General features: G+C 42.5%; 1 pseudogene; it reads right to left on the reverse strand.

Moving 5' to 3' along the window:
* Positions 1-993: 993 nt before the first annotated feature.
* On the reverse strand, positions 994-1,770 carry LOC101560523 (annotated as a pseudogene).
* Positions 1,771-11,385: the final 9,615 nt, after the last annotated feature.

Consider the following 11,385-nt stretch of genomic DNA (forward strand, 5'->3'; position numbering starts at 1 on the left):
CCCCTCGCCGCGCTGATGTTGACCGCCAGCGCCGCCTGCGCGCGGGCCACCTCGGCCTTGGGGTTCAGGGTTTTCACAGCAGCCATCGCTGCTCGAGCGGAGCAAGTAGAGGAAACCAACGTGAGGCGCAAACGCCCGGTTCCTGCCTTCCTTTCTTTTCCAAGGTTTTTCCTTAGTCTACTCCTATTTTCTTCAGTTCTTCTTTCCTTTCTTTTTAAAAAACTTTTCCTCAGTCTACCCTATTTTCTTTAGTTTCTGCTTTTTGTTGTTTTTTTTTTTAACTTATTGTAGTTACTCTGATTTACTTAAAGTATCTACTCTGCAAATACTTCTAATATTCTTTTTTTAAAAAAATGTATTTGGTACAGGATCTTACTATGCAGCCTGGACTTGTAGTGATCCTCCTGTTTCAGCCTCCCTACTGCTGGGATTACAGGCATGTGCCACCACGTCCAGTCTTGGTGGCCAGCTCAATGTGCCCGGGGGTGGGGCTGACACGGCATGTAGTGCTGGGCATTGAACCCCAGTCCCTGCACTTGCCTAAGCAGATGCTTAGTCCACTGAGCTATCTCGCCAGCCTTGAAAATGCTTCTAGATTTGTTTCTTTTAGGTACTACATAGAAACCACCATCACTCATTTTCTTTCTGTTTTTCCATATATTTTTAGTGCCAAGACATAAAATTTACCTTCTCTGCAAGAGCTTTTTTTTTTCAGTGACAAATACTTCATGCTTTTTTAAAAAAGACAATCTTAGGGTGGCTCCTGCAGGGGGAGGTCGATCATCTCTCCATCTCACTTCCCAGTCATGTCCGCAGGTCCCTTGCTGCCTCTGGAAACAGCTGCGGAGTTGCCTACAGAGGGCTCAAGACACAGAGGGCAACAAAGGCCCAGTCCCGGGGCAGCAACACCAGAAGTGAGAGAAAGGCCCTGATGACGCATCTCTTGCAGGACGCCATGGTCTTCTGTCCATACTTGGTTCTTTCTCCCTGTCACTAGTGTTTAGTTTTTTTCTTGGTGCTTCTAAACCCTCTCAGTACACCCTGTCCAAAACAGGTGGTAGAAGGTATTCTGTGACTATAGGCCTGCCTCTCACCCACTGGTGCTTGGGATAGAGCCATGAGTTCCAAGCAGACTTCCATGGCATCCCCATCATCTGCCCGGGTTCTGGTGGATAGGTTTGTAATGGCCCCTGGCATGGCTCGGCCTCTGTTGGTCTTGGGATGATCAAACCAGAAATCTGCAGGGTAGAGATGGAGCCTCACCATGTGATCCTTCCAGGCCTGGGTGGTCTTGAATTTCTCAGGGCACCTTCAGCCAGGCACTGGTACATGCTTGTCTTTCCACCAGGACCTGGAAGAGTGAATCGTGCCATTCCAGAATGTGGGCATCCAGCAGGTGCTCGGAAGGGAAGGCGCGGCTACAGAGGGAGCAGGCATTCCCGTGCATCAGCTGGTAGTGGTGCTGGTAGTCCTCCAGGGCAGTAAATACCTGGCAGCAGCCAGCTACCTGACAGGTGAATTCGGGTACCCTAGACTTCTCCACGCCTCGGCCACCTGCGTGAGCACATCCTGCAGGTGCAGGTGCAGGTGCCGCTGCACATCCCCGGCACACTTCCAAGAACTCATGTTCCTTTAGGAAATGCCTCAGGTATGGCACGAAATGAAGCCGAATGGCACCGCTCGGGCCGCAGAGTTTCACACCACGGGCAGCGGCTCAGCTACCCCAGGCGTCCCAGCCAGGCCGGCCCAGAGCGCGGAAGGCAGTAGCATTGCCCTGGACCTCTTCAAGAGCTTTAATTAGAACTTCTGTACTTTATCCATAGTGTGACTCTAAAATTTAAGATATTTATAAAATTATAGCATAATAAGTACTTAAATAATACTCTATAGATTAAAACTGTATTGTATATAGTAGTGCTATGTAATAAACATGTAGTAAAGGTATTTAATAGATATTTTATAGAATTATAGTACTATAGCCATTTAAATAATATTTACAAAATAAAAAGTTACATTTAGAATCAAAGAAGAATAATCTCATACCATTAAATACCTCACTGCTCAAAAATACTACAACACCACCCCCTTGAGTATTAACATCTAATACATTTTCTTATTTTAACATTTATTGTATGTGTGTGTGTGTGGCCAGCTCAGCCCACCAGGGGGCGGGGCTGGCTGGCATGTGGTGCTGGGGGATTGAACCGCGGTTCCTGTGCTTTGCCAAGCTTGTTCCAAGTAGGTGCTTTAGACCACTGAGCCATCTCTCCAGCCCAACATCTAATACATTTTCTACTAATTTTTTTTCAACTTTCTTCACTCATTGCAGGTCATGTCCAATTACTGGTCCTTTTATGTTTTCTATCCTCTTGCTTGAATTTGCTTTTGTTTCATTAAGATGATTATACATATATATTGTTAGAGTCACATACCCATATACATATATTTTTTAAGAGTTACTTGGGTATAAGCTTTCAGTCTTTATATTGCCATTTTATATGAAGAGTGGTTTGGGCAGCAGCAAAGTCTGGGATCACAATCTTTGCTCCACATAAATCTGAACTCACAGTGCTGCTCCGAGCCACACACCGTGGTCAGTCTGATTCCCATCTCGTCAACCTTCGCGCTCCTCACTCCAGAATCTCTAAACATCTCCTCTTTGTCTGGAAAAGGTATCAGATCACACCTGGCTGTGCTGTGTGTCTCCTTGTTTTTCTACTTCACAATGTGGTAGACACATTGAGAACAACAATTCACATCTTCTAAAACTCATGGATATTTTCTTTTTAAAGAAGAATATGTTGGCATATTGATCATGACTTCTTCCCATCTTTTGCTTCCTCATTCTTAAACTCTGGTCAGAGGGTGGGCTTCCTGGCACAGGCTACACGGCTTTTATCTTTATTTGTCACTTCTTTTACCCTTCTTGAAGAAGTCTTTGATTTTAAATGGAGATCAGCAACTCGGTCTTAAGCCTTATCTACCACCCTTTATTCAGTCCAATCTACTCTGACTTTTTCAGTTGTATTTATAACTTCCAGGACCTAATTTTCCTGTGACCCTCCTGGGTCACAACAGCTTCTTTGCATTTCTCTGGTCACTTAGCAGATACCAGTTAAAGCTTAATGTTTAAATGCACGTATACAATGTGCAGTGTTTAAATCAAGTTGAGCATATTTATCTCCTCAGAGTTATTTATTGTGGAAACTTTCAAAATCATGTCTTCTAGCTTTCTGAAATATGCAGTACGTTGTCATTGGCTATAGGCACCCTACTGTGCAAAAACCAGCGCCCAGAGCTTCTTCTTTTTTTTTTCAGAGCTTCTTGATTCTATCTACGTGTAACTTAGCACCCACTGATCAACCTTTCCCTCCCCCTCCACACTCCCCTCCACTGTACTCTCAGCTTCCACTTGGTTTTCTTTTACATTGTTGGTTTTTCTCAAAAATCTCATTTTTTTTCTTTTTCTAAAGTCAGCTTTACTGAGATGAAATTACATTCACTAAGGTGTGATTTTTATCATACTCTTCACAAGGAAAAGATTAACAAAATAGCCTGAATACTATTAAACAGGTATGTTCTACTAATAGTCAAGTTTCCCAATAAGGAAGTGATTCTCGACCTTGATTACTTGCCAGTATCAGCAGTTTCTGTTTTAGCAGTGCCCAGCTCTACCCAAGGCTGATTAATTAGGAAGAGAGTCAAGACATCCCATGCAGATGCAGGTTATTTTCACCTCACTGGAAAGTCAAAAAAAGGCTTGCAGGGCTGAGCCCGGGCTCAGTGCTACAGCGCTTGCCTGGCACGTGTGAGCTGCCTGTCCACTGGATTCCAGTGCCTATCTAAATATTTTTTTTTTGGCGGGACTGGGGATTGAACTCAGGCCCTTGTGCTTGCCAGGGAAGCGCTTATTCCACTGAGCCATCTCCCCAGCCTCCCCTATCTAAATTATTATCTAAAAATATTTACACCATCTCAATAGGAAAGTTGGAGGAAAGCGTTTGCTTTGTCACTTTGAACTGACAGCCCCTCTCATTATCTACATTGTTTTAGTAGTCCCTATCTGTTCCTGGCTTTGCTATAAAATAATCATAACACTAAGTAAATCACTTAACATTTTGTATTGGTTTTATGTTAATTTTTAAGACAAAGAAGATTAATAAGGATTTCCCTCCACCATTAATACTTAAAGGTGCTAACACTTTCTTTAGTATCATAGGAATCTGTCACTACTTGAAAATCAGGGTCTTGGATGTGATGGCTAAATATCTGGAGCAATGTGCACACAAATTATCACCCAGAGTTGTGATGACTGCCAGACTTTTTCACACACACGGTTTTCATAGGTAGGGGGGCCGGGGAGATGGCTCAGTAGAATAAGCGCTTCCCTGGCAAGCACAAGGGCCTGAGTTCAATCCCTGGTTCTGCAAAAAAAAAAAAGGAAAAGAAAAAGTTTTCATAGGGAAAGAAAAACAATGGCTAAAGTGACGGCCTCTGCAGTCCTTTAGTTACTGAATGTGCACTGGTAGTCTCTCTCTTACCAAACAAAAGTGCTACTCTCTTGCATTCTAATGAGGAAAGTGAACCAATATAGAGTTTAATTATCTACTTTAGAAAAATAACTAAAATAGGGTCATGTACCAGAAAGTAACACCTTGCTAAAGTTGATTTAATGGACACAGAAGACCTCTGAGATGAAATGTAGGCTGAGAACAGCATATAAGACATAGGCAGCTTTAAAAACATCAAAGAAGGATGGAATTCTGAGCAAAGGGAAGAGCTAGAGCAAATGCCTGGGACTGGAACAAACTCGGCATGCTGGAGAACCATGGAGAAGGTCAGGGCGGATGGAAAACACTGTGCAGAGAAAAGCGCTAGAAAGTGCGGTCAGGGAGCAAGGCTCAGTAACGAACCAAACTTTGCTCTGAGACCCCTGGACGACGGTGAGTGGTATCGAACCCATGGCTAATGTCTCAGTCACTCTCTTGCAGCCACCAATAGTTTGGAAACATCGAGAGCAAAGACAAGGAGGCCACGAAGGAATAATGAGCAACCTTGGATAGGTGTTTGCTGTGGACAGTATGTTTACCCCTCTCCAATCACATTGTGAAATGTTACCCGCCAGGCCCCATGATGATACTGGGAAGGGAAGCCTGTGGGATGAAACTGGGTCACAGAAGGAGGTCTCACGAGCGGAAGGAGGGCCCTCACAAAACAGGGCTGAGATCTGTCCCAGTGGCACACTGGAGGGTCCGTGAAGATGCCCGCCGAGAATGAGAGTGAGTCAGATCAGACACCAGACCTCCTTGCAGGCTGACTTCTGCCTTCCAGGTCTCCAGAGTGATGAGGTACATTCATTTTGTAAAATTTCAAGGTAAACCACAAGATGGATTAAAGATTAAGTCTAGATAGTAAAAGAAAATGCAAAGAAATAACTTTGCAACAAAACTGGAGAAGGGAACAGAGTATATAGGACTGTAAGGAAAGAGCCAAGGCTGCATTATTTTGTATATGTTGTGATGATCCACACAGAAGTGAACCTCCAAAGACTCAAAAGACACAGCATGGAGCAATACACAAATTTAGTATATATATACATATATATATATATATGTATATATTTACACACATAAACATATATATACATAACATTCCTCTCTACCAGCAATAACCACACTATACACTGGTATTTACAACAGCAATGTAAACTACTGAAATTAAATTAGATAGCTAAACATCTATAAAGAGACTTTAATCCTAGGGCCAGGGATATGGCTCAGTGGAATAAGCGCTTCCCTGGCAAGTGCAAGGGCCTGAGTTCAATCCCTGGTTCTGAAAAAAAAAAAAAGACTTTAATCCCCATTTAATGACAAAATAAGAGGCTCAACTGTAGGTATATAGTGTATACATGAATGAGAAACTTAATATTAGAACAACACATTCTAGATAAATATTTCAATCTAATGTGATTCTAATAAAAATTTCAGGTTTTTTTGAGAGGAAAGAACATTTAAAAATATATTCTAAAATTTATATACAGGAGTAAAGAACCATTTAAAATTAAGATAATTTTGCAATGGAAAAACAAAGAGTATAGACTTACTCTAGCTCATATTAAGACAAAGAATAATAATAACAAAGAATAAAAACAACAATAAAAATGAGGGACAGAAAAATAAACCAGTGGAACAAAAATAGGTGCTCATTAGTAGATTCACAGAAACTAAAACTTGTTAGGTGAGAAAGGAGGCACTACAGCACCATCGGGAAACATCGAATTGTTCAGTAAATTATAGTGAGAAGAAGATCGAGTACGTGGAGAGAAGAACATTAAGCTGGCAATGTGGCTTGGTGGTAGAGCTCTTGCCGAGTGTGTATATGGTCCTGGGTTCAAGTCCCAGGATTGCAAAACCACAAGAGAATGTTAGATTACTAATCAATTCATCATATATTCAAGGTAAACTACAAGATGAGTTGAAGATTAGGTCTAGATAGTAAAAGAAAATGCAAGGAAATAACTTTGTAACTTTTTTTCTGTGGTTCCAGAGATTGAACTTTGCCAGGCAGGCCCTTATGCCGCTGAGCTATCTCCACAGCCCTAACTTTGTAGGCTTGTGTATAAATTTTTAAAATAGAAATTCAAAAGCATAAACCATAAAGTGAAAATATCATATTTATGACCACATCAGAATACGGACTTCTGTTCAGCAAATGGCTTAACAAAGTTAAAAAACAGAAGTAGAAGACAGCCTACTGATAAAAATTAGCATAGAAGCCAGATACAGTAGCATTTGCCTACAATCCCAGCTGCTGGGAGGCTGAGGCAGGAGGATCACAGGTTCTAGCCTAACATGGGCAACTTAGCAAAACCCTGCCTCAAAATGAAAAAAATAAAAAAACATGTTTTAAAGGATAAGGATTTAGCTCGGTTGTTGTGCATCTCTGAGCTCCACCCTCAGTGCTGCCAAGAACAAATTATTTTTGTCAGACAGATCAAAGCTAGAAATACCAAATATTGACAAGAATAGTGGGAGGATGAAGAGGAAAGAAGTAATAAGACCTTTCCATGTGCTGCTGGTAGGGAGGAAGACAGAGTCTGGCAACCTGGAGGAACACCCAGCCATGTTCAGTGCAATCAGATACGCAAATACCTGAGGAGGCGGCAGGCCCCTCCTGTGATGTGCGGATACTGGAACTCGTCGGGTGGGAACTTCTGAGACTGCAGAGCGCGAACGGCAGGTAGAGACCTGTGAGGACTGATCACTGGGGATGGAGAACGGATGAGCGAAATTTGGCGGGTAGCCACAGGGATGCAGCGGACTGCTTAGTAATGTACTGAAGTAGAAAATGTACGAGAAAGAATAACTATAATACAATAGTGGGCTGGTGAGATGGCTCAGTGGTCTAAAGCACCTACTTAGAACAAGCTTAGCAAGGCACAGGGACCGCGGTTCAATCCCCCAGCACCACATGTCTCAGCTCCGCCCCCTGGTGGGCTGAGCTGGCCACACACACACACACACACACACACGTTAATAAATAAAATTTAAAAAAATACAATAGTATCCTTTAAAATTAAAAATACATGAAATACCATTTACACAGACAAATCCAAGAACACACTAGTCCTGTTAGCCTGTTGTACAGGAGAGGCAGAGGGGAGTAAGTAAGTGAAGGAAGACTAGGTAAACTAAGACAAGAGGGCTTATTGTTGGCGGAAGGTGACACATATTGTCCTAAATAAAGTGAGTGACTTTGCATTTGGAGGATTCTTTCTTCTACACAATACAAATTAAAAAAAAAAATCACTGCCATATACCATAAACCAACAGCCACACACTTTTTGTTGACGTGCTAAGCAGAGGTTGACACTTCTAGATGAAAAGATTTAACTTCTTCTCAATCAGATGCATAATTAAATTCAACCTTTGTGCAATGGTTTGACCAGAAGGATATTTTCTGAGAACACAAATTAAATCTTTCACCTGGTATTATTTGTATTATCGCAGCTTGGGCTATCACAGACGTATTTATTCCAAAGATCCATAACTCATTTTTTGCAACATTAAAGTTCAGTTGGAAATGAGACATTTCTGTATTTTTTTTGTGAATGACATTTATCAGGGTCAAAAGATACGCAATCAATGATTACTTAACTTTATTATTAAATTCCCGAGTCATGCATTTCCAGAATATATTGAACCCCAGCGTCAACATTAGTCACTGATATGGACATCCTTTCAAGAAGGCTAAAAACACAAATTGTTTCCTGAGCTATTTCCACTTTTAATCATCTTACACCCAGCCTTGAACTTTACTGTAGCTTGTAGTTGGGGTGGTTCACACGTTTGTCCCAGTTCCTTTTTCATAGAGTCTGGAGAGTTCTACTTTATAAAATGACAATCCTATTGCCGGTGGAGGAGGAAACTATATACCTTGGAAGTTTTGTTAGGTAGAGCAGAAGAATCTGATTATAGTAATGAAGAATTTTATTTTATTTTATTTTATTTTATTTTATTTTATTTTATTTTTTGTGGTACCGGGGATTGAACTCAGGCCCTTGCGCTTGCCAGGCAGGTGCTTATTCTGCTGAGCTATCTCCCTTGCCCAAGAATTTGTAAAGTTTGACATATAGTACTGTCTAAACCTCAGAAGATCACCCTGATACGCACCGAACTAAATGGTTTTATTTTCAGTAAGTGAATTTTCACAGAGAATGCCATTTCTTAGAGCAGCACGGCTGAGTGCAGAAAGCAAAGGCATTCCGACTCACAGCTCTAAGGAGCCTGGGGTGGACAGCGGGGTTACTTGCCAGTGTCTGGCTCTGCATCGGCTGCTGCTTCTTCACTGACTTGGGGACAAGGCCAAGTCACATGCCTTGGCCAATGGGATGTCACTGAACACTGTCTGAGATGAAACCTGAATGCGGCTGTGTGACTTGGTGGGGCCCCTCTTGTGCCATCTTTGCCTCAGAACAGTTTTGTTCAGGGGCTCCCCCTCTAATCTGAGTTCTAAACCGAAACACACGGAGCTGAGCCAAGCTGAGCAAAAGCCCACAGTGCACTCGGGCCGCACCGGACCTGTGAAGCAGGAGAGAACTACGTCTGCTTCCGCTTTCCTGAGACTGGGGCTCATTTGGCATAAACCAGAAAAAAGATCAAGAATTCACTCACTTCACACTCAGGGACAAGAAAACTTTTATTCATGTCAGCTAAAGATAATGTTTTTATCCCTTCCAAAAACATTCTCCAACTTCACTGATTCCCAAATCTACCTTTGATTATATCAGAATTATTTTCAAATAAATTGCAGTTTATATTTATGCATATAAGTATACACATATGATATATATAAAATCTTAAGGGTTAGACTCTGTAAAATCTATAGAAAAAATACCCTAATAGTTTGTTGATTTTGCCTGAGTCTGAAATACATACGATACAGTTTTTGAAATTTTACTTCTTCTGGGCCCTGACTTTATTCCTGTATTTCCTTAAAATGTAGACAGATTTAGGGCCAAGGAGGTAGCTCAGCAGGTTAAGCACTTGCCTGGCAAGCACAAAGTCCTGAGTTCAATCCCCAGTACTAAAAAGAAAGAAAGAAAGAAAGAAAAAACAAAAGATGTAGACAGATTTAGCAGATGAGCTTGTTGAAGTCAGAACAGTTACCCAGCTAAGTCTCCGGCTGTTCAGCGATGCTTTAAACTCTTCTACTGTCAACAGCAGCACCTGCGTTTGCATGTCTAGGAGCAGACAAGGTCGAGCACCTTATGCTGAGGCGGCAGGCGGAAGGACTGTGGTTTCAAGGCTGCAAGGTCGCTGGGAAGCGCCTGGACACTGCGGCCTAAATGAGTGACATGGCCCGAGGCAGGACTACCTCGGCTCTTCAGGTGGCTTCTTGCCCAGCACACCATCCTCTTCCAGAGCATGGCAGTGCCAGAAGTCAGTGCCACCCTTAAAAAGTGGGCACAATTTTCATATTCTTAGTTCTCCTGGGGAGAGGAGATTCTTATTTATTTCATTTTCTAACACATAAAATCACTTGCTGAGTTGGTTGCCCTTGAAGTGACATGAAATGAAAATGCCACTCACTACAGCTGTCTGCATGAGCTGATCCCAGCAGCAGGCCCCGCAGGCCTGGTGACAAGCTCCTGTTCCTGGATCTCTAGCAACGTGTGACGTCCACTGTGATTCCCAGGCCACGTTATTACTTTGAGATGCTGGAAGCGTCTGGCTACTGGAGGATCAGATGTGGACAAGACATCTCCAGCAAGACGGAAGAGCCTCACAGAGCAGATTTGGGGTCAGTAAGATGGATCATCAAAACAACAACAACAACAAAGGCTTTAGGATTTTCTATTTTTAGTCCTTCAACCAAAACATTTATAAGAGCTTTCTAACCATTGTCAAGGGGCAAAAAGCACAAAAACAAAAGAGATAGAGAAATTTTGAATGGAACTGCCCTTTCTGAAAGAATGGGGTAGTTGTCACATTGTAAAGCAGCTGCTGGATATGCCATGTCTAGCTTCCCTTGGCTAACAGACCTTCTAGTGGTAGAATCTCAGGGTGTGTGTGTGTGTGCGTGCGTGCATGCGCACAAGCACGTGCATCTAGGGAAGAACTATCAGGGAAGGAATATTTTAAGTAAATCTGATCCGTAAGTGGCAGGCAACCTCCCCTGTTCCTGCAGGGGCCTCCTTTTTCAGGACACAGCTTGAGGACCACTCCATCTTGATCGGCTCTAGTAAGCACCCCCTAGGTGTTTACTGGCCCCTTCTCTGTGTCCAAGGTTCACATCATTGTCACTGTACTTACTATTCTGCATCACTTGGTGTGTATCGGTCTCCCTCAGTAGAGTGACAATGTGCTTGATGAGAATACAATTCCATCTTTTTTATTCATTGAATTCCTAACTGTGAGTACAATGTATAACAAAGCACACACTAAGGATGTTTACAGGATTGAAATTAAATTTGGAGGGAAGATTCATATAGCCCATAGCAAAATTTGAGCTCCCAAACCTTTTCTGTTTTTAATTATTTAGTTCAGACTTGTAGTGCTCCTCTTGTCTCAGCCTCCTCAGGCCTGGGATTACAGGCACACACCACCACACCCATTTTCTGGGCCTGCAAGGGTTCCCCAGGGTTCTGGGGCCAGCATGGCTGTAGTACTGGGGATTAAACCTGGGTCCTGCTTGCCAGGCAGGCACTTAGACTGCTGACCGATCTCCCCAATCCTGAGGTCTTAAATCCTTATCAATGAGAAGTAAGAAGTAAGTACATAAACCTATAGATAATGAAGAAGAAGGAGGAGAAGGAGGAAGAGGAGGAGGATGAGGAGAAGAAGAGGAAAAAGAGGAAGAAGAGGAAGAAGAGGAAGAGGAAGA

The sequence above is a fragment of the Octodon degus genome, unplaced genomic scaffold, assembly GCF_000260255.1.
Source record: "Octodon degus isolate 3935 unplaced genomic scaffold, OctDeg1.0 scaffold00007, whole genome shotgun sequence".
Taxonomy (NCBI): Eukaryota; Metazoa; Chordata; class Mammalia; order Rodentia; family Octodontidae; genus Octodon; species Octodon degus.